The sequence below is a fragment of the Papio anubis genome, chromosome 5, assembly GCF_008728515.1.
Source record: "Papio anubis isolate 15944 chromosome 5, Panubis1.0, whole genome shotgun sequence".
In the NCBI taxonomy this organism is placed as follows: domain Eukaryota; kingdom Metazoa; phylum Chordata; class Mammalia; order Primates; family Cercopithecidae; genus Papio; species Papio anubis.
This window is the reverse complement of record NC_044980.1, coordinates 98,118,755-98,144,326: the sequence shown is the minus strand read 5'-3', so window position 1 is coordinate 98,144,326 and position 25,572 is coordinate 98,118,755. Positions and strand designations below refer to the sequence as shown.

At 31.9% G+C, this 25,572-nt stretch overlaps 1 long non-coding RNA gene across 3 annotated transcripts in view; it reads right to left on the bottom strand.

Annotated features, from left to right (window-relative positions):
* LOC103885295 overlaps positions 1-25,572 on the bottom strand; it is a 40,150-nt gene that overhangs the window by 8,792 nt on the left and 5,786 nt on the right. For 2 of the 3 annotated variants that reach the window (XR_648318.4, XR_002522677.1), the window contains exon 2: positions 4,159-4,334. This is a non-coding gene — a long non-coding RNA (uncharacterized LOC103885295). Of the gene's footprint in view, positions 1-4,158; positions 4,335-13,617; positions 15,714-25,572 lie in introns of those variants that run through there. The other variant, XR_004183794.1, reaches the window with a different exon arrangement.

Sequence of the window (25,572 nt, the reverse complement as noted above, 5' to 3'; positions counted from 1 at the left end):
AAGCAAGAAGTAAGATTTTTTCTGCTTGCAGACAACATAATTGTTTATGTAGAAAGCCCTAAGGAATCCACGAAAAAACTCCTGCTAGAACTAATAAATAAACTCAGCAAAATATTAGACTACAAAGTCAACATGCAAAAATTAGTTGCACTTCTATATACAAATAATAAAAAAAAATCTGAAAAGAAATTGTTAAAACAAATCCACATGTAATAGTATAAAAATAATAAAATAATTAGAAATTAACCTTGGAAGTAAAGAATTTGTACCGTGTAAACTCTGAAACATTGCTAAAAACATTGAAAAAAAATATAGTAGTAACACATATTTATAGTAGTAATATATAGTAACATATTCCACATTCATGGATTGGAAGACATGATATTGTTAAAATATCCACTCTGCTCAGGACAATCTATAGGTCAACCCACTCCCTATCTAAATCTCAATGAATTATTTTGCAGAAATAGAAAAAAACACACATCCTAAAATTCAGATGGAATCTCAAGGGGCCTTTAATACTTAAAACAATTTTGAAAAAAAAATACTAAACTAGATAACTCATACTTCCTTATTTCAAAATATACTAAAAAGCAAAAGTAAACATATTAGTATATTACTAGTATAGAGACAGACATACACCAACAGAATAGAATGTACAGCACACAAATCAACCCTCAAATACATATATGTTCAAATAATTTTTGAAAAGAGTGCCAAGACATCCAATCGAGAAAACATATTCTTTCTAACAAAATGCTTCTGGATATATACCCGGAAGTGAGACTGCTGAATCATATGGTAGTTCTATTTTTAACATTTTTGAGGACCCTCCATACCGTTCATTTATTTTTTGTAATAGCTATACCAATTTACATCCCACAAACAATGTATAAAGATTCCTACGTTTACTGAAGTATTTTTGTGTTCCTTTGGTGGTGTCATGTTTCCTTGTTTTGTTTTTTCGTGTGTGCTCCTTGAAGTTTTGTGTTTCTATATTCACTTTGAAGAAGCAGTTATCATCTTCTCCTGTCTTTTCTAACTTCAAGCGGAAAATGCCTTCACCAGTTAGGCAAGGGATTTTGAAGCTCTCTCAGACCTTTTCTTTTCTTTTGTTTTCTGTGATTTTCTTTTTCTTTTTTTTTTTTTTTACTCCATACCTTTTTTCCTTTCCTGGGAGAATACTTAAGATATTATGTCTTTCCTCCATCAGTCAAAGCCTATGCTGAGAGCCTCCCATTTGTTTTCAATAGGCCAGTGCCCTGAAATTCTCCAGTTTCTGACTTTTTTATTCCCATAGAATTATACCAGTTCTCTGTAGAAGGAGATGCTTACACTTTCTATTTGTGTGGGCATACTGGGAGAGCAAGCCTGGTTGGGTGCTGGTGAGGCACATAGAGTGTATGGACTGCCCATTGGCCAGTTACAGGAGATACCTAGGTGAAGTGTCTCAAGCAGTGTATGAACAGGGTTCTTGTAGGCTACGGGGTTATTAACAGGGTCCATGGACTCTCTTCCCCGTTCCCAGCATCTCCAAACCAGCTAACTGCACTAATTACCTAAGTATTATTGGTGTGGCAAGAATGAAGTGGGCTTCTTGGACATCTCACATAACTGGGGAAGCTGGGTGCTTACCCACTAATTTCTCACTTTCCCTTATTAGATAAATTGTAAATGTATGGAATCTGTCTTAGCACTAAGTTGTAATGCCTTGAGGGAAGGGTGACATGTACAGTGAAACTTTTCTTTAACATTGATTCTCAGATTTTTTGCTCCAATAGTGTGCTGAAATTTTTCTGCTGGACTGCTGGACACTCCCAAGGATACTTTCATCCATGGGTAACTGTCAAAATTGATACATCTGCAAGGGGATTGATGGTATAAATCCTCTATTTCACCACCTTGCCAACATCTGTTTACTCAGTATTTTTCAAGTTTATATGCATATACATGCACACATACATATACAGGCATATATATAATATATGTAATATAATTTATATATTACATATAATATTTATAAACATTAGAATAATGTTCAGCCAGAACACAATGGCAGCACAGGCTTTCTAATTGTTGAGTACCTATGAAGTACAAGTTGTTGAATATTGTCAATATCACTCAGGGGTATAAACAGAATATTTAGAGTTCTGGTGGTAACCACTTAAATAAAAACAATGGGGAGAGAGGTGGAGCAAGATGCCTGAATGGAAGGCTCCACCAATCATTCTCCCAACAAGGACACTAACCAACTATCTACACAAAAATGCACCTTCGTAGGAATCAAAAATTAACTAAGCACTCACAGTACCAGGTTTTAATTTAATGTCTCTAAAAGAAGCTCTGAAGAGGGTAGGAAAGACATTTTTGAGTCGACAGCATCACCTCTCCCCAATCCCATGGCAGCGGCTGCATGATGGAGAAAGAGCATCTGTGTGCGTGGGGAAGGAGAGTGCAGCAATTGTGAGACATTACATTGAACTCAGTGCTATCCAGTCACAACAGAAAGCAAACCCAGGCTAAACTCAGCTGATGTCAACCCATGGAGGGACTGTTTAATAAAATAGATCCCTATTTCTTTCCAAATACAAAAATCAATCAAAATGGATTAAAACTTGTATCTCAGACTCCAAACTATGAAACTACTAACAAAAAACATTGCAGAAACTCTCCATGACATTTGTGTGTGCAAAGATTCCTGGAGTCAAATGGGATCATATTAAGTTAAAAATTTTTCTGTACCAAAAAGGAAACTATCAGCAAAGTGAAGAGACAACCCACAGAATGGGAGAAAATATTTACAAATTACTCATCTGACAAGGAATTAATAACCAGAACATATAAGGAGCTCAAGCAACTCTATAGGAAATAGTCTAATAATCCAATTAAAAATGGACAAAAGATTTGAATTGACATTTCTCAAAGGAAGACACACAAATGGCAAACAGTTATATGAAAAGGTGCCCAGCATCGCTAATAATCAGAGAAATGCAAATCAAAACTACAATGAGATATCATCTCACCCCCGTTAAAATGGCTTTGACCTGAAACTTGGGAAATAACAAATGCTGGTGAGGATGTGGAAAAAGGGAATCTTCGTACTCTGGTGGTGCAAATGTAAATTAGTGCAATCACTCTGAAGAACAGTTTGGAGTTGGTAAACAGTTGGGGAAGAATTCTTCTAAAATCTAAAAATAGAGGTATCATATGATCCAGCCATCCCACTGCTGGGTGTATATCTAAAAGAAAGAAAACCAGAATATTGGGAAGATATCTTCACTCTCATATTTGTTGTGGCACTGTTCGCAATGGCCAAGGTTTGGAAGCAACCTAAGTGTCCTTCAATACATGAATGGGTAAAGAAAATATGGTACATATACACAGTGGAGTACTACTCAGTCATAAAAAGAAATGAGATTCAGTCATTTGCAACAACATGGATGGAATTGGAGGTCATCATGTTAAGTGAAACAAGCCAGGCACAGAAAAACAGACTTCACATGTTCTCATTTATTTGAGGGAGCTAAAAATGAAAATGATTGAATTCTTCAAGATAGCAGAAGGATGGTTACCAGAGGCTGGGAAGTGTAGTGGGGTGTAGGGTGGATGGTTAATGGGTACAAAAAATAGTTAGAAAGAATGAATAAGACCTGGTATTTGCTAGTATAACAGGGTGACAATAGTAAAAAATATATATAATTGTATATTTAACAATAACTATGAGTATAATTTAATTGTCAGTAACACAAAAGACAAATGCTTAAGGTGATGGATACCCCATTTACCTTGATGTGTTTGTTACACATTACATGCCTATATCAAAATATCTCATGTAACCCATATATATGTATACCTATTATGTACTCACAAAAAATAAAAATATTAGAAATGTAGAGAATACCCAAAATCTTTTCGAAGAATAGTCCAAAATTGATATGTGAAATATGTAAAGAGGAAGATTTGAACAGACAGTAGAATAAGAGGAGATGCCTTAGTTAATCTCCCTGATTGACTGATTGCCCTGGTCCTAGCTGTATTCTCCACTTGAATTTAGCATTTGCCATTTTGTGCTCATATGTAATCATCCTGACACACAAGAGGACAGTACCACAATGAGGTTGGGGAAATAGTTTCAAACTCAGTAACTAAAAAACTTACATTGATGCTCAGATTTACAGTTCCTTGATGATTTTTCACTACATGTTTCTCTTATTTCTAGATTGAGTAGGAGCAGCTTTGCGTACTGAACTGTAGACTATTTTAATGACCATTAACATTTGTACTGGCCAAATTCATTGCATACAATAGCCCACCACAGGCTAGTATTTCATTTTCTTTGAGAACAAAAACAGAATAAGCAGGTTTTCAGTAACGCTATGTAATGTACATTTGTGATATAAACAAACATTATCAACATGATTAGCAAAGAGCAGATATGGACCATGTTTTAGTTTTAAATTATGTATATAGTTATTGCAGTTGGAATTTATTTCTCACGTGATTATATTTAGTCCTTGAGTCACTTAAGCATATTTGTGTCACTGCTGTTTTTTAAATTTATAATATTTATGTTTTCCACATGACTAAATTTTGGGCCCCAAACCATGTAACCTCAAGGAAATTAAATCAGAATTTATTGAAGGTCTATGCGATGTACTGATGACACTCCTACATGCTCTACATGCAAAATTGAACTATCTACAAAATGTGGTTTGATATGAAAAGTGCTTGCTTTTGTGATGAAGGAAAGGGAGTAAGAAAGCATGTAGATGAATTATTAGGTGGCATACATTAAAATATACAACACTAACAAAACTGATTTGGGGTGAATCATTAAGGTTTGAAGAGTCCAAGTCAGACTTAATAATGACAAAGCCTTTACAAATGAAGAAAAAGAAAGTTCCAATAAATTATTTATCAACTTATCTAACCTGAAGTTGATTCAGTTGCAAATTATGCATGTAAACAAAAAGCGGAATTTTTATTATTTGATAAATCATAAAATGATCACAACCTAATGAGAAAAATGATCTCAAAATTCAAATTTAAAGAAAAACTAATATAAATATATGTTTTTTCACAAATACCACTAAATCTTTATACTCATTCAGTATAGATTTAACATTTTTGTAAACCAGTAAGAGATAATTAATTTCAGTAGAAACTAACATTCAGTAACTCAGTAGCCTAAAATAATTCCTCCTCCTGCTCCTCCTCCTCACCCTTCCCCTGCCTCTCCTCCTTCCCTCCTCTTTTCTCCCTCCTCCCCCCTCCTCTTCCTCCTCCCTCTTCTTCTTCTCCTTCTCCTTCTTCCTCTCCTCCTGCTTCTACCTGTCTCTGCTTCTTCTGTTTCTGCTTCTTTCTTTTTCCTTCATGTGAATATTTTAAAACTCAGCAGGGTGCTGTACAATGCTACGTGTAATGTTATGTGGTAGGGGACCAAAAAGAGAAATAAGGTTTATTTCCTTTAATCAATTTCTGCATTCATTAGATAGTGCCAAATATTACAAAATTATAATTACCAAATCACTTCTATGGAAAACAAACACATTAACACACAAAAAACACAGTGAACAGCATGTGACTTATGTTATTGTAGCTTTTTTAAAAAGACTATTTAATACCGACTTACTGCAACATAATTATAGTTAAAATATCTAATACCTTTTTTCTGCATCATGATATTAATTACACACTATTGATAACAAATATATATGTTAAACATTCAAGAAGAAAATGAATTAATATAATTGCAATTTTAAAACATCGTAAGTTAGGGGTAATAAACTGTATGTTCAGGACCTATTTTGATTGGTGTAATATGTTGGAGGTTTTGGTTATTTTTTATTACTTCTCAACTTAATAGTGGTGTCTCAGACAACTTTGATAGATAAAATCTTATAAAGATAAAGAGATCAAAGTAATCCAACCTTGTAATATGAATATTTGTGCATTAATTTTAAGAGAACTGACACCTTCTCAGTTCAAACAGTATGTATTCCCTAATTTTAAAAGAGTATAATAGAAATTCTACTCAAGAGCTATTTATAACAGTACTCAGTTATTATGATTATTGTTTTAAAAATGTAGGGTGGAAAACTAGTAAATGAGTGATACATTTTGGTATAACAAATGTTTGGCAGTGATTTAGATTGTTATTTCTACACTCTTAAGTTTTCAATATCACTAAGAGTACTTTTAAAATAAAGTGGTATGTTGTACTTTCTTTTGCATGAGATATTAGGTTGAGGTATATAAAAATTCCTGTGGGTTACAAAATATTAGGTTTATCCTATTAGTCGGACTACTTTTTTTTTCTTGTGCAACTGTTGTTTATAAAACATTCTAAAATATTATTTGTTTACTTTCTGATTTTATGCCTATAATATCTATTTTTTAGTTGCAACACTGCTGTGATTATTCCATCATCTATATTTTTATTGCACAATACAGTCATGTTGAAAAGCCAAATAATAATTAATTCTTCTTGAGTCCCCAAATCTTAGAAATAATGATGCTTAACATGAAGGTGGTTTGCACGATCTGAAATGTGGTTAATTTGATTCCAGATATGTATTTTTGACCAGGGTAACTGGAATTACTACTCATAAGATAGAATATGTGAAGGGGAATACTGAATTCATCCAGGTGATAAATAATGAATCAAAAGTCATCACTCCTTTAACAGCAAATATCCAAAGTTATTCAGTGAGAAGAGAATCAATATTTTCAATGATACTATTATTTCTCTTGAATCCATAAACCTAGATTTTCTAATTCATTTGGTTATTACAAAACTCATGATGATAGAAAATGTGACCCTCCTGCCTCATGGTTAAGCCTTCTCAGAAGTCACTTCTAAGCCCCAAAGTACAATTTCAGTGGGGGAAAAGATCCTCTCTTTTTAAGGCAAGACTGCCTTTTGTAAAGCTTTTTGTTCATTGTTTGGGTTTGTGTGTTCCTTTAATTTTATTGTAGGTCCTCAAAATTTTCCTTAATATTAGAACTCTCTGTTAATTTGTATCTACCATTAATTTTCAAACAGTGTCTATGTTCAGATTACAGGAAAAAGCAAGCACACTTCAGAAATTCAGAAGAATCCTAGTTTTCGAACTTGAAGCATTCATAAATATAAGTTCACATGCAGGCGTCAACCAAATGAATCAAAAAAGGTATGATTTACAGGAGAAAATTAAAACTATTATGCGAAAAATAATGAATTCAGATAATTGACATATTTGCCAGTTTATTTGGTGGTGCGATTTGCACTAAGAGGTTACCAGAGGATATTTTTCCAGTATTTTACGATGTATGTTGAAGATATAGCTAATGTTTGCTAGTATATACAACTTTACTGAAAACTCTTTATGATATTAAAATGCTAGTATCATGAAATTATTTCATACTGGTTACTTTTGAAGTAAATAATTAAAATTCACTTCTCACTTTTTTTTTTTCAATGACTAATAATCCACCAAAGACTTTGTCATTTTGTCTGGTCTATCACACTCCTATGCCCTTTATTTTCCACTCCACTGTCTTCAGGCAGACTTTCCTGTTCCACTGTGGTGAACATGTCTCATAGACACTTTCTCTCACAATGCATAATCCGAATTGTGTCATGTCAGGGATGGAGAAATGCTTTAGCCACATTTAACACTTGATTCCCTGCTGATATTTAATGAAACTTATTTCACTAAAATGGATCTTTTCTTTGTATTTTAAGCTCTCACTTTGATAGATATATCAAAATATTTCATAATTTAATAGGATAAAGTATTCAGATATAAAAAGATGATAAATGATTTATAGATTATACATTAGAACACAATAGATGACATGTAATATTCCAAATTATTTACTTCACTTAAAATATTGCTGTCTATAGTGAATATTATAATAAATGCAGTTAGATTTTAGACACACTGTAAATTCACAATTTATGAAATGTAGGTTTGAAAATATCGTTAAGTATTAGTAAAGCCATTATGTTCATTTTACAGAGGGAAAACAAATTTTCAGATATACCAAAAGCCATAAACCACATCAAATAATACAGTCAGCTCTAGAATGAGGCCTTTCTCCTAGCTTCTGTTATGGTCCATCCCCAACAAACTTACCATATGAAGTAATACACAATGTAAATGCTAAAGAAGGTTGGTGTCAGTATAAAACAAAGTCTCTCATTGACCTGTGCATTTATTTAATTATTTTGAGTAACTTTCCTGATAAAAGCCAATACATTGTTAGGTAATTGCAAAAGTATGCAACATTTCTATAGAATGCTTCTAGTTGTTAATTTGCTTCTTTATATGTTTTCAAAATATTTTATAAAATCTCACTTCAGTAAGATATAACATAGTAATTATTAAAATTATCTTTAATGTTGGAAAACTTTTATATAACACAACATGAAGAATTACTTGAATTACATTGTCTCTCTCTCAGTCTCTCTCTCTCTCTCTCTCTCAGTCTCTCTCTCTCTCTCAGTCTCTGTCTCTCTCACACACCCACACAAACACACATAAGTTTTCAGAATGAGAGAAGGAGATTGAGGGAGGGAGAAGAGAGAAACTAAACTTAATGCTGGTATCGATATTTTGATATATCAGAATATTTTATCCTTTGTTTTAATGTTTCCATTGTCCCAATAAAAGTGCCAAATATCTAATCACAGAGGTTTTTATGTACAACAAAGAATTTGTGGTTCACCCTAAACATTTAGATAGCATCAAACTTAGCTTCATTCTGGATTCAACTTTCTGGCGAATTGATAGTGTGACCATGAGCATGCAATACTGCTATATATCCTTTACTTAAATGTAAAAACAAGGAATGGATAATATTAGGTTTCATTTTCTTTCTTAGTCGTTCAACTTGTGGCCGTTTTTAAAAAGCATTGAGCAGGAATAAATTCTAAGGCTGCAGTCAACCTTGAAGCAACATGATCAATAAATGATATCTGCCTTACTTTTGAAAGAAAGATGACATACATGTCACATTTTGTTATGATTCCAAATAAATAGGTAGTTTAATTCTCATTTGTTTCTAAATATAAAATGCTAAGTTACAGGCAAAAATACAACTAGATCTAAATTGCAGTTTTAGAGTCTATAATCACTAATGGATTTATTTTGGGTACATTCATTTAATAAACATTCGATTATATGAAATTTCAAACTCTAGTGTTCACTATTTCCATTCCTATACTTGTAATTTCTGTAGATCTGTCATGGTCCTCCCAATTTAAAGTGTCTCAGACGTGAAGCAGATGTTCTTTCTGCCAGCTTAATTGTCCTAGATAGCAAGAGATTAGGGCTAAAAAGACAGAAGAGTAAGTAACAGGAAAGCCTTATCTAATTTTGTGCCCAAATATTTTAAGTGTAATTTAAAAGAAATGGTACCCCTAACAGATTGTTTATTTCTTGCTACAGACTTTGATAACATTCCCTTCATTTTTTTTCTCTCCTTACAAGTTTTTTGCTTCAGTTTAAAATATTTAAAAATTACCTTGTCTTAAAAATTGCTTTGTGCTCTTAAAAGGTTTTGAACACCTTAGTAGTTTTCCATTGTTCTTAATTGCTTGAAATACAAGGAAATGAGCAAAAGAAATATCTCTTATTTCTTTTTGAGGTGACTCCTTTTGTAATTAAAGGTCTTAGCAGAATTTATGACATTTTTAACCTATTAATATAATTGTGTTGTCATCTGACACTCAAGTGAAGTGATCACTTAGACAATGCTAAACTGATAGACTACAATCCAGGAAAAATATTCTAGTTGCTTCAGAACAAAATGTATATGCTTATGATTATACATATATGCACATATACATGCATATGCATGCACATACATGCATATGTCATATAAAACAATACATATACACACATACATATAGTATATAAAATCAGAATTATTAGTGTATTTTTAAAAGATTTGCTTCACAACGCAATGGACTTTGCATTACTCTTTTATATTGTCAATACAATCAGGACTCCTGACATAGAATCTCAATCCTGGAGACCTTTGCAAAAATTTCTCTATTGCTTTGAAGGAATGGACAGCTATTGGATTACAATTAAATTTAGGTAGAGATTGAAAGATGGTATTTCAAGTTCTCAATATCAGAGTGTAGAGTATAAATATTATAATCAAATCCTGAATTAGATTTTGTGCTAGATTTGTATATATATTAAAGAGTAGAAAATCAGGTTGATATTTTATCTGTAGTTGCTCTTCTCATCAGAACTATGTAACTCTACATTGCTCATATTCATCTTATTCTCCTTCCAAGGGAGTTACACTGTAGAAAAAAAAATATGTTACAACAGGCAACATGCTTATGGTAAAGAAAAGTTCATCCTGAAGATAATTAGAAGCTTCCTGGTCAAAGAATATTATGAGTAGTACCTTCATTTATCAGAGCAATGTTAAGTGATTGAACATTAAGTTATTTGGAACACTTTAACATTCTTCTTTAAGAATATTTCTTGTTTAATTTCTGTACTTGAATATTCTTTACATTTCTATATAAATCTCATTGGTCTTTATTTGATCTGTGATCATGTGTAGAACTATCAATATTTCTCCCAGTTACCCAAATATCTGTGATAACGTGTCCGTTATGAATTCATTTATTATCAAGACAAAGGAAGTTTATAAAATCAGCATTTGGTAAGTCAATAATCTTATCAATTTGAATTCAATTCATACCATGTATTAATAGATAAATGAAGTTTTTTTGAATATTTATCCTAGATTTACTATATTCCTTTGTTTCTCTGACCCTCTGTCTCATCATACGTTTTTGCCTCAGCATAATTTTATGTTCTTTCACAGATCTTAATAGAGTAGCCACATACTCAGTCTTTTCCCTGGAATGTTTTGTTAAACTTAAAGGTCTTAGTGGATTTTACAGTCTTAGATGAACCCTACCACTGGGTATCTTAATGGATTCAGGTATTTAAAAAATAGCCATAAACATCATACCCTTGAATTTAACATTTTTGTCAGGAACTTATCTATTAAAGGCTTCTCACTTTATTTTTTACAAGTTGATGGTGATAAACAGCTGCTTTGTCCTATACTGCATGTTCTTGAATTTGTGGACCATATTTAACCTTCAGCTTTTGCTGAGATCAGCTCATTTTTCCTTTTCTTTTTAAAATTCTTTATCAAACACAGACAGAAGTCTTTCAAACTTTGTATCTAGGGTACATGATCTTTAGGTGTATGACCTGTCTTCAAAATTATCATTGATAATATTTCACCAAAATGAGTCATTCTGTAATGTAGATAACACTCTTTCAAAGCTCCAGTATCTGTTTCTCTATAGTTTGTACCCATTCCTAAGCCAAAGCCACATATTTTAAGTTCAGGTTATGGGAATGCATCTCATTGAGCAATATTAGTCAGGAAAAACTAGACTATGCTGAAACCACAAACAACCCCAGTGTCTCAGTAGCATAAGCAGCATCATTTTATTTCTCACTTGTGCTGCTTAACTATTGTGGCAAAGTAAGATACTCTGCTCATTATAGTCAATAAAAACCCAGACTGAAGGAAATTCTTCCTTGATACCATGCTTCCACAACCATCAAAGCAAGGGAAAGACAGAATGGGAGATTTTCACACTGGCTCTAGACATTATGTTTGAAAAGAACACTCTCCACTTCTACTGATGTATTATTGACCAACCTAAGTTATAAAAGCTTTTAAATGTGCAGGGAACAATTCTTCTTGAATGATTCTAATTATCTTGTTCCTTTTTATAATATTAAAACCTCTCATTTACTGCTTTTTACTAAAATATTATTGTTTATCATATTAATTTAAATCTAACGTTTCATTGCTGCTCCCACAACTTCTGAAAACCTATATATATTTGGTAAATAACCATAAATAAATCTTGGTCATATGTACAAAGTTTAGCAATATTTATTGATCACATGAAGTAACAGACTGGTGTTAGTACTTAGAACAATTATGTGATAAAGATATGTCACAATTTACAAGGAACAGATAATTTTAGTCATCTATATTTATTCCATCAGTTAATAGTCACCTCCATGATGACTTTATTTTTTACTGCTAGGGTTTAAAAGCATTACCTACTTATTAAATATTTAAAGTTCATTCAGAAAGATTGATTTAATGAAGTAAAAACCTAAAAATTAATAAAATGTTGTTTATATTCTAAATTTAGAGTCAGCCATTAATCTAATTCATTTCTTCTAATCTTTAAAATTCATAATTAGTAATTGTAAATTTAAAACATCAAAGGCTCTGCTTATAGTACATTTATTATGGGACATTAAACTAAAATCAGATAGTCTGCATTATCTTTGAGCAAACTCAGTGTAGGGTAAATAACAGGTGTGAAAACACTCATAATATTGTTTTATAATTTGTCAACTAATTACTAATATTTTAAATCTTGACTACATGTTACAAAATACCAATTGATTGCAATTCTGTGCTTCAAATATCTGAAAATTACATCTTGTGAATGTGTGAGGATTTATGAATATGTTTGAGAATAATTTATATGTATTCATATATTTGTGTGTGTGTCTATGAGAGAGACAAGAAAGGGAAAGTGAAAATTAAATTTCAAATTCAGTATTATTTAATTATATTTGGAATCTAAAAATTGAAATTTAAGTTTCAATTCAGCATAAATACTGGGCTTTTATAGTTATGTTCATAACAATGGAAGAATTCTTAGAGAACTTAATTTTCCTAATTTTGTTCTTTACTCAGAAAATTACACTGTTGCCTTCTATGGTAGAGAAGAAATACTCATAAGTATCTGTAAAATTAATTTGTGACTTTTCTTCATATGGTCAAGTTCTAAGTATACAAATACCCACACTGTAACACTAGCTTGGGTTCCAAAGTAACTAAAAAATGTATGTTAAGGGTATTAAGGGTATTAATTATCTTGGAATAATCCCCACTAAAGTTACCAGACTGTGGTTATATAATTAAACCAAAAAATATTAATTTACTTACCCTTGTTTTCATCTCCATAACTCTATGATGCTTAATTTGCCTTGCCATAGTTTTGGTAGTTTTAAGAAAGAAACTTTTCAAGAATAGTTGGTATAATTACATCTTAATTGACTCATGTTTTGAAATCAGTCCAATACCATAAATATATACCGACCATTAAATATATATAGGGCATAGTACTAATGTTCTCTCCTCTGCTTTCTAAAATTTAGTATTGCCCTGAGACTTTTGGCTATTGTGGAAAGACTTACATGATTATGTGAGTTGAATTTCTATCATAGAAATAGAAATTTCTAGGAATTTCTATCATATAAATTTCTATGATAGAAATTTATTTCAATGGGAAGAGTATTACCTTTTACTATTTACCTGAGTTTCATCTCTCATACGGATAATAACTACCCAAATTCCCAGAATACAATAAAATAACTACCAAATGACTTTCTGGTCTTTACATCAGTGAGTGCATAGGAAACTGCTGGCTAAAAAATTTTCTTGAAGGCTTCTTTATAATCATAATATATAATGAAAAATTGACAAAAGGAGGAGCAATAATTTAAGTTGTTACATGTTGATAACCATAAAGTTTATATATTTTCTTACCTTTTAAGATCAGTTGTATTAAAAAATATCATGAAAAGTAGTTTTTTGATGCTGAAATTAACAAAATGTATATTATTTGTAGTTATATTTGTTGCTAGCTTAATACATAAAAGTATGTTTTTACTTCATTTTGAGATAATAATCAGCATTGACTGCAGCCTCCAAAGAGGTAATTTTCAAGAAGAAAATATTAGATTTATATATGTACTTCCTTGATAGTGAATGTCAGGAGATATTAAACAAAAATAAGAACTATATACATTGATTTCACCTATTTTTAGGATAACAAATAATTAAAATACCTTAGGTGATAGATAATTTTCTTTAAAAGCAAAATAAAATATTTCATGGTATTTTCAAGTTTAGGAAATTGCAGATCAGGGCTTTTTGACTGATAATATTTGTTCTTTAGTCCTGTCCTTTAACTATGGGGAAAGTAGACTCACTTTTCATTTCTAAAGGATATTGAATTTATATAAAAGAGATGAAGAAATACATAGATTTAAATTAGTTGACAGTGACATTGGCTATGGGGATTTTATAAGCATCCTCTAATATTAAGCTGCCATCAACACTTCAGATAATATGGAGTAGCATTATCAGAATTGGCTTGATGAAGACCACTTGAAGTAAAGAAATACAGTTAAAGAAAATTAAACAACAGAAGTGTCAATAGCTAAAAGTACATGTAGCAGCAGTGAAAATAACCATGACTGTGTCATGATATTAGAATATAAGAATTCCAAGTATGAGGAGGAATTATTTTGAAATTCTATTGAGAAACTTTTATGATATTCATAGGAAAGTTTGGGAAACATGATTATTTAATGTATGTAAAATTAACAAAGACAAGAACATTTTATTATTAAAGCTATTCTATATTTCATATTTGGAAATTGAACTTGTCATTACTAGAATATCAAGTTCCACACTAACTTGACTGTCATTTATTCTAGTTTAAATTTTTGAGTTAAAACCTGGCATGGTTGAAAGGTTCTGAACTACTTCATCAGGATGCCTTTATTTAACATTAAGTCCAGACATATGATTATTGGGTTCGCGTCAAAGGAGAACAGTCAGTTTGTATAACCATCAGAAGTCTATATTTAGCTGATCTTGTGATAAACATATGTAATGACAAGTTGCCCAGTTGCTAAGAGAGCAATGAAATTGAGAAAATCCTTCTGGGTAAAGTAACACTACAACCATATGCTGAAGTTCCACTAGAGTCAGCAAGCCTGCTTTCAAATCCTAGCTCTATCACTTAGTAAATGTGTGACCTTGGCTACCTAGTTAACCTCTCTATTCCAGTTTCCTGATCTGTAAAATGGAAATAGTAGCCATGATGTTGTTAGGTGGATTAAGTAAGTTAATATTTGCAAAGCACCTGGAACAATAATTGACACATTGCAAGGTCTAAATAACTGTTAAATAAAAATAAAATAAACAAAATAAATTTGCCTCAAATATAAACAAATGAACATTATATGTAATAGAAGTTTAATCAGGTTTTGAATAGAAGAGAATCCAAAGCCCAGTTTGTTCTAACACAAAATAAAAGTTTTAGAGTTCTCAGATGTTGTGCCTTGACCTGCCAGTGAGAAGCTGAAGCAGTTTTTAACGGGTTGATAGGTCTTTCTATGATAAGTGAAAGTGCTCTCTTGACTTTCTTTTGCATAAATGTGGTCAAAACAGGTTTGTGGGTTTTGCTTGCTAATTTGCTTAGGGCACCTTCTTTGGAGAAATTAGGAAACAACTGACATCCATCACCAGAGGGAACTGAGACTTTGAGACCACCTGCTACTTACTTTGACACATCAATGCCAACCTTTTGGAAAGTGTCTAAGCCACAGGGGGTAATGACCAGGTGTGCTGGCATATTTTGCCACTTCATTTCTGTGTTTGATCTGATTAAAGTGCAAGCAGGTTATTTTAGGAATTTTTAATTTTTGCTGAATATATTTCTAATACTATATTTCCCTGGTTATGCTTGCAGAAAAGTTTTTGAAAATGCCTTAACTGAAGAACAATTTTCATAAATTCCTGATTTTGTTTTAACTTTTAGATCTTTGCCTTTATGTAGTAACTGTCATTATCTCCTCAAAACTCCTTTTTTTTTTTTTTTTTTTGAGAAGGAGTCTCGCTCTGTCGCCCAGGCTGGAGTGCAGTGGCCGGATCTCAGCTCACTGCAAGCTCTGCCTCCCAGGCTTACGCCATTCTCCTGCCTCAGCCTCCCGAGTAGCTGGGACTACAGGCGCCCGCCACCTCGCCCGGCTAGTTTTTTGTATTTTTTTTTAGTAGAGACGGGGTTTCACCGTGTTAGCCAGGATGGTCTCGATCTCCTGACCTCGTGATCCGCCCGTCTCGGCCTCCCAAAGTGCTGGGATTACAGGCTTGAGCCACCGCGCCCGGCTCAAAACTCCTTTTACACTTACCTCTGTTATCATCTTTACCACATAATATTTTAATTATTTGTCTCTTTCATTTAAATTCAACTTCCTAATGATAAACGTCCTATTATTCTTAATATCTGCTTTAGAGTTGTACATACAAATGGCATAGGTGGGATACATAAACCCCATAGAGGAAAGGAAAAGCAACTGTTAACTCACCAGAGAAAACGGTGTCTGTTGAGAACTGTTACTTTGTTCTAACCTAATAATAACAACAAGGAGGCCTAATATTCAAATAAAATGCCTTTAGATTGACAAGAAGAAATATTTTATGCTTTTTTAAAATCCAAATTAAGAATCAAATATGCTTTTAAAGGGAAGACTGAAAAAGACGGTTTTGGGATATAAATCTTTTGGTTGTTTCTCTGTGAATTAGGCTTTGAAGGAGATTTTTCTTATTTTTCATGAGTAGTTGAGATCATGTGCAAACAGAATCAAGCAGACCGCTATCTTCCAAGTGGAGCAAAGCTACTCACGTGAATACTGGGCTAAATAACAAAGCCCACTAAGATTCTTGGTTTCATATTTTATGTTTTCATTTTAAACTCATTTTTTGAAAAGAGAAATCATATAACTTTATATTTTTCAAACTCCATTGTAATTAATATTGACAATTTCTATCCAATTTGATAAATTCTAGTATCATGAAACTGCCCTTTTCAAATCAAACCTGATGCAAGTATGAGAACCTCAGTGGAAAGAAGGGCCTATGTCCATCATCTTTCTTTTTGTTCTACCTTAATTGCTCTGACATCTTTGGAAAGATGACCTGGGGAAATTGAGGAAGGAGAAGGGAAGGTGGGAGCAGAAAAGGTCTTATTTGATTCTTGTCTTTTGGCTGCAACAGATATTTAAAACTTATTGCTATTTTATTCTCAAGGGGCACATTATTCCTGGTGATTAAGAAATAAATCAGCCCTGAGATCTGTGGACTAACCTAACACTGGTAGATGGGCCTCAGTCATATTACAATATTATCTGACACGCTGAACTAAGGCCTCGGTATTATCACAAGTTAAACTGATACTGATAGATAGGTCTTGTTATACTCCTGATGGACATACGTTATATCTCCCAGAAAACCAACATCAGACAAGGTCATTCTAAGAACATGATGAAGTAATACAAAAGCGAGATCACTGTGTTCTGCTAAAATCAGTAACATCTACTCATTTATCAGTTACAGTTTTGTCCTCAATCTAGTCTGCCTTTTCCACAGATAAGATTTCTTGAGATACCTATCCATGGAATTGCTCCATTTTCTGACAACAACCAATGGAGAATGAATCCCTGTTTCCTTAAGAAAGTAAACCAGAACCCAAGTTGGGTCATAAGTTCTTTCTAATACTCTCTTACTTAGATACTTCACGGTTTTCTACAGTAAACAACCTCTCCATGTGCAAAGAGTAATATACACAACTTTGTAGACTGCAGTATGCTTTTGGTAGTACTTTGCTAAGAGCATTGGCACGAGGTTGTTCAGAAATCCCTTAAAAATGGGGATCTCCCATGTGCACTTTTCTTAACATGAATAGAAGTTTCTTTCTGTTGGCATTTTATTGCAGTTATCTCCACATTTATATGTTTGTCTTCTTGACATCTTTACTCCGTTATCTATTAAGCATTAAGTGTTTATTAAGCTTTTTAAACTTAACACATGGGATAAAACATAATTATAATATCTCCTTTTCAAAATATATTTCTTCCATAATTTTCCGTATTTCAACAAATAGTACCTCTACTCTGCCAGTAACTCAGGACAAATATCTAAAGGTCATCTTTGAACCCTCTTTTCTTTCAAAAACCACAGCCAATTAGGACATTCACTGACTTGAGAATGACTTTTCTTTGAAATAAGTCTTCCATTTTGCAACGTGTATATTGAATACTGCCTCTAACAAAGATCACCTTAAATACTTTAGTACATTTCTAATTTCTCTCATTTCATTGTCCCTTTTCTTCCTGTGATATACCTTCTGCATAGCAATCTAAGAGACCTCTTTAGAATGTGAGATTCCATATCTTAGCTCTTGAAAACCCTCTGAAATAATGTCATCTCACTCTAGTGAAATCCAAAGCCCTTATTATTATCAGCCAGTTCTTATAAATTCAGTCCAAACATCATTCTAATTCCATCTCCTACTAGTCTCTTATTTCTCCTGTTTATTTTTTTAATCAGAGGAATAATTTATGCCTGTTTTCTTGATGTTTATAAAGCAAGCCAAGAATGTTGCCAAAAGGGACTTTATTTACTGCTTAAAGTTATATTTAACATCATTTCCCCCACTTATCTACATAGTTTCTTTGATTTTTTTCTCATGTTCTTTGCTTAAGCACCACAACATCAAAAAATGGTATCCATAAAGATATTTATAAAGTAGCAACACTACTCATTAATCTCTATTATCCTTATTTTGCTATACTTTTAGTTACAGCATTTATATCTAACAACATAAAAAAATTAGAAATGGATGAATAGAGGAACAGATATATAAAACATAGGAAACAAAGGAAAATGGCAATGCTAGTCCTACTTTTTCAGTAAATGGATTAAACACTTCAATAGTAAGTCAGAGATTGACAAAAGAGAAAAAAGAAGCACAATCCAACTACAAGCTACCTATGAGAGACACATTTTATATTCAAATATAACCTATGTTGCTTACAAGAAAGACAAAATTGTACATACAAATTTTATGTACAATTAGTTACATACAAATTGTAACTAAGTAAAAGCTTGAGTAGCTATACTAATATTAGACAAAAATAGACTTACTTTATGGAAAAAGAATGTTACTAGAATAAAAAGGATATTTGATATTAATAAAAGTATCAGTGCATCAGTTAAAACATATATTCGCCTAACAGTGAGCCCCAAAATATGAAGCAAAAATTGTGGAATTGTAGAGAGTAGCGCACAATTAAAAAACAATACTGGTACATTTACTATCTCACAGGTTGAATGAATGAATGAAACAGCCAGGCAGAAAATTAAAAAGAAACAGGACTCTTGAACAATACTATTAAAAAAACTAGAGCTAACAGAACATATACAGACACTGCTCCAAAGAAGACATCCAAGTGCCCAAGAAATATAAGAAAAAACGCTCACGTGACTAACCATCAGAGAAATGCAAATCAAAACCACAATAAGAAATCTCGTACCAGTAAGAATGGTTATTATTAAATAGTCAAAAAGTAGCAGATGCTGGCAACGATGTGGAGAAAAGAGAATGCTTATACACTGTAGGTGGGAATATAAAGTATTTCAGACACTGGAAAGTAATTTAGAAATGTCTCAAAGAACTTACAAAAAGAACTACCACTCAAGTCAGTAATCCCATGACTGGGTATACATACCCCCCTCCCCAAATAAATTATCCGATAAAAAGGACACATGCACTTGTATGTTCATCACAGCACTGCTCACAATAGCAAAGACATGGAATCAACCTATGTGCCCATCACTGGTAGACTGGATAAGGAAAAAAGGCACATGTACACCATGGAATACTACACACCTGTAGAAAAAAAATAAAATCATATCCTTCGCAGTGATATAAATACAGCTGTGGGCCATTATCCTCAGAGAATTAACATAGGAACAGAAAACCAAATACCACAGAGCTAAACATTGGGTATACATAGACACTAAGATGGCAGCAGTAGACACTAGTGACTCAGAAAAGGGAGTTAGAGGGAGGGTGTAAGGGCTGACAAACTACGTGTCAGGTATTGTGGTCACTGCTTAAGCGATGGGATCAATTGTATGCCGAAGCTCAGCATCATGCAATGTACCCACATAACAAACCCACAAATGTATTTCTTGAATCTAAAATAAAAGTTTAAGCTAGAAAAAAAGTAGTAGTAATTAGGAATGATTTCAAATTAATAATCTAAGCAGATGGCTGGGTAAAGAAGAGCAAACTGATCTTTAAAAGTCCTAAGAAAGGAAAACAATAAAAAACAAAGTAGAAATAAATGAAATAACATAAAACCAGTAGAAGAGTATCAGTTAAACCAAGAGTTTATTGCTTCAAAATATAATAAAATAGACAAATATTTAGCTATACTAACAACAACAACAAAAAAAACCAAAACAATTTAAATTACTAAAAATAGAATAAAGAAGGATGCCACTTCCAGTATTAACAACTATATTCCAAAAAATTAGATAACTTAGATTAAATAGACAAATTCCTAAAAAGGAAACATAATACCAATACTGATGCAAAATGTTAGAATATCTGAGTAGACCTACAACAAACCAATATATTGAATTATCAACTTAAAATAATTTCTACAAAAAGAATGTCAACTCCTGATGGCTTAAATGTGAATTCTATCCAACATTTAAAGAATAACTAATATTATTTCTTCATAGGCACTTGCAAAATAAAATAGAACAGGAGGCACCCTTCCTACCTCTTATTTCAATTCTAGGAAGATAGCATCACCCTAATGTCTAAATCAAAATAACATAAAATGACAGACAAGTCATCTTTATGAATATATCTGCAAACATCCTCAACAAAATATCAGCAAAGTAAAATCCAGCAACGTACATATGATTAGACACATGACCAAGTGAATTTCTGTCTGTAATGCATGGTTACCATGGAAAAGTAAAAAAAAAAATTTGACAGAAATTTCACGATTAAGTGCACATACACACACACACACTCACTCAACAAAATAGGAATAGAAGGGGATCTCTTAAACCTGAATGGCCATGTGTGAAAAACCCACAGATAAGATCATACTTAAAGGGGAAAGAAAAAATGTTTTCTCCCGAAGGTCAGGCTCAAGACAGAATATCTGCTCTGCACTTAACATTTCTGCTCAGTATTGCACTGAAAGTTCTAACCAGGTCAATTAGGGAAAAGAAAAAGAAAAAGAAAAAGAATGTTTCCATTCAAGTTGGGAACATTATCTTATTTACATTTTGTATGATCTTGTTATAGAACATCTTGAGGAATCAATTAAAAATAATTAGAACTAATACATTATTTCTGCAAGTTTGCAGGATACAAGATTAATATAGAAATATCAATATAGAAAATGAATATATACACACACACACACACACATATATATATATAGAGAGAGAGAGAGAGAGAAAGGGGGGGAGGGGGTGGGGGGGAGAGAGAGAGAGAGAGAGAGAGTGTCTAGCTCTGTGGCCCAGGCAGGAGTGCAGTGGCACAATATTTGCTCACTGCAACCTTCACCTCCCTGGTTCAATCAATTCCCCTACCTCAGCCTCCCAAGTAACTAGGATTACAGGCACATACCACCACACCTGGCTATTTTTCTTATATATTTTTAATAGAGATGAGGTTTCACCATATAAGCCAGACTAGTCTCAAACTCCTAACCTCAAGCAATCAGTCTGACTCAGCCTCCCAGAGTGATGGAATTACAGGCATGAGCCACTATGTCCTGCCAGAAAATGAATATATTGATAAACACATAGTGAACAGTGTGCAAAAATTATTATGAAAACAATTCCATTTAAAATAGCATCAAAAATAATTTTTAGTACTTATGAATACATTTAACAAAAAAGTGCCAACATCGTACACTGAAACTACAGAACATTATTGAATGTAATTAAAGAATAATACATAGATAAATGGAAAGATATATCATGTCAGTAGTTGGAAAGCTTAACATAAAGATAACAGTACTTCCGAAATTTATTTATGTATTCAGCACAATCTCTATCAAAATCTAGCTGCCATTTTTGCAAAAAAATAAAAATTAAAATGACAAGTTGAACCTATAATGTACAAGACAATGCAAAAGACCTAGAAAAGCCAAAACAGTCTTGAAAAAGAAAAAAAGTTGAAGGATTCAAACATCCAGGCTTCAACTTTTATTACAAAGCTATGGTAATGAAGATTAGGTAGCATAGACATACAAATTAATTGAGCAGAATTTAGAGTCCAGAATTATACCACCACATCTATGGCCAATTGAATTTTGACCATAAGATGTCAAGACAATTCATTAGAAGAATTTATTTGTCTGATTAATTAATTTATTTATTTTTACAAATGGTGCTAGGATAGGTGGCCATCCATGTTACATAGAATGAAATTATACCTCTTTATTACATCTTACACAAAAATTAACACCAGTGGATCATAGATGTAAATATAAGAGGTATAGCAATAAAATACTTAGAGGAATATTTATCAGTGAATATTTGAAACCTTAGATTAGGTAATGGTGTATCAGATATGACACAAAAATCACAAATGATGAAAATTGACTTTACCAAAATTAGAAAAAAATGCTGCAAATGATACTATAAAGAAGTGATAAGACAATCTGCAAGATGGGAGAAAATATTTATAAATAGTACATTGGGTAATGGTCTTACATTCACAATATATAAAGCAACATTATAATTAAATAACTAAAAGATAAATTAATGGGTTAAAACTTAGGGAAAGCTTTAGGCATTTCTTTATAAAAGATAGCTGGCCAATAAGTACATTTTTAAAATGTGTAATAACATTTTTGATTAGGGAAATGCAAATACAAACATTATGAGATAGTGCTTAGATACATAAGGATGACTTCAATAAAAAAGACTAACAATGATGAGTATTGATAAGTGTGTGGAGATGTTCAAATCCTCATAAATTGCTAATGGGAATATAAAATGGTATAGCCACTTTGGAATAGTTTGTCATTTCCTTAAAAATGAGAAAATGTTAAGAGTTAACCCATGGCATGAATATTTCACTCCTAGATATATATTTAATAGAAATGAAAACATTATGTCCACACAAATTGTGTTCAAAGGAGTATTATTCAAAATAGACTAAAAAATGGATAGAATCCAAATATCCATCAATTGATAAAAGGGTAAATTAAATAAGGTATATTTATACATAAAACACTTATTTTATAATAAACAATAATAAATTACTGATATATGCCACTCTATGGATTAACCTTGAAAACATCAAAGTAAGTAAAAGAAATAATTTCTAATTTCCACAAATTTCTTGATTCTCTTTACATGAAATATCAAGATAAGTCAACTTTATAGAGACAGAAAGCAGATTAGTGCAAATCTGAAGCTGGAGAGAGAAGGCTGCTGAATCTGGGGAGAGATGACTGCTAATGAGTATAGAGTTTCTTTTTGGGGGTGATGAAAATATTCTAAAATTAGATTATCATTATGATTGCATAATTCTGTTAGTAAATTAAAAAGTGTTGAATTTTACACTTAAATGGCTAACTTTTGTGTTATGCGAGTGATACATTAATAAAACTAATTTTTAAAATTATGAAACATTGCAATTAATAGATCAATACCGGATTATAAAGTGAATTTTAATAACTTTAAAAATATTTTATTCTGTTTTGTATTATGCAATATATTTTACAGTAAATGATGTATATGTAATGCATATATACAATTTAAAGATGCATTAAAAAAACAGCTTAAGGAATCAAATATCAGCAACATAGACATTTTCCTGGGTCCTTCCCTGGACACTTGCCTTTATTCCCACTCCAGAGGTAAGAACAAACTATAATTGTTATTATTCACTCCCTTGAGTGTCTTTAAAAGTTCACCACATGTATGACTCATAAAATAATTTGATCTGGCTTTCTCTAACTTTGAACTTTTAGGTGAAATGAAAGAGTGTAGGTTTTATTATTCCTAGATTCTTTCAAAAAATGTGTTTTGTGATTTATTCCTATCGATGCTTAGAGCGTAGTTATTTATTTATTTAATTGATATTTAATAATTATATATATTTTGGGGGTACATGTGATTTTGATACCTGTACACAATATGTAATGATCAGATCAGGGCAATCGGGGTATCCATCAACTCAAACATTTATTTCTTTCTTTGTGTTGGGAACATTACAAATCTAGCTATTTTCAAATATATAATAAATTATTGTTATCTATAATTTTCCTATTGCACTACTGAATGCTAGAACTTATTCCTTCTACCATTGATTTACACCATTCTATTTAATGTGTATGTCAAAATATACTTACAGTCTACTTCTCATGCATATTTGAGTAGTTTCCAGTACCACAGTATAAAGAAAATGCTTTTTTACATATGCACACAAACAGTATACGCACATATGTGTATATGGATGTTTGCATGTTATACAATGCTATAGTTGTTTCAAAATAAAATTAAGATAAATTTTCTGAACTAAATATTTTTAATATGATTTGTAACACTTAGAAATGTTTGTAACATTTCAATTTGAATGCTATATTGCCATCAGAAATACATTCTCTATTTAAATTGTATACAATTTGTAGTGAAAAAACATTGTCACATGCTTAAAATATTCTAAGAATACTTAGACATTTTCCAATGACTGGACTGATTTTAAATGAATTTCATTTAAATAAAATTAATTTTAAATTATTTACTCATTGTTCTAGCCATATGACAAGTGCTGCATAGCCGCAGGTGCCTAGTGACTACCATACTGACAGTGTTGTTCTAGACACACCAGAGATTCTCTATTCTAATAGAAGTTAACAGGAGAGCACCTAGAAAGTAGGTGGTTGGCATTCAGGAAAACTTAACCATGACAATGAACCAGGAACTGATAATTCCGGTTCATTGAAGGGTCAGTGTGATTAATCACACTTTTTCTTATGTCCTGACCTCTTTCTTCTCTAATCTTTATTTCATTTTCTTTATTTCAGAAAAAAATGTAGCTCCTTCGATATTTTCCCAACTTTAACACTCTCAATGTGCTATGACATATTGCTCAACTTATTATGATTACCTATTTTTCAATGTCTGTGTGCAACATAAACAAAAACAGAACACTAAAAAATTATTTGCAAAAGACCGTGTAACTTCTTTTAGTTTATATTCAGTAGCAGAAAATAATGATTATTTAATAAAATACCCTAAATTAACACATTATAAGCATTAACAAGTTTAGTGACTATGAATTTCTCTCATACATTTCCACAAAGATGTAATGTAAAGAACTATTACCTTTCCTTTCTTCGAAAAGAAACTGCTTGTGTTCAACTAAAAATTAATACTTATGAAGTCATAAATCAAGTAATTTAGAATGTTATAATGCTTCCTGAAACCTACTTTTCTACTTTTAAAAATATAACTCTCTAATTCTTGAGAAATCTTGGGAAAAATCATAATGTTCTAACACGTTCAGAATTTTAAATAGTTTTGATAGAGACAGAATACAAACATGTCAATATTAATTACCTTTATTTTTAGAAGTAAACAGACTACTTAAAAATGTATTATAGGTACAATTTTCTCTTTGCCAGAGAGCATTTAATCTTGTATCTAACTTGTATCCATATTCTATATGTTTTTTTTTTTTTTTTTGATAGAGGAATAGAGATTTTAAACTTTGTTAAATATGAAAATTTAGCACATTGGAGTTAAATAGAGGCTAGGTATGGTGGCTTATGCCTGTAATCCCTTAGCTTTAAGAAGCCAAGATAGAAGGATTACTTG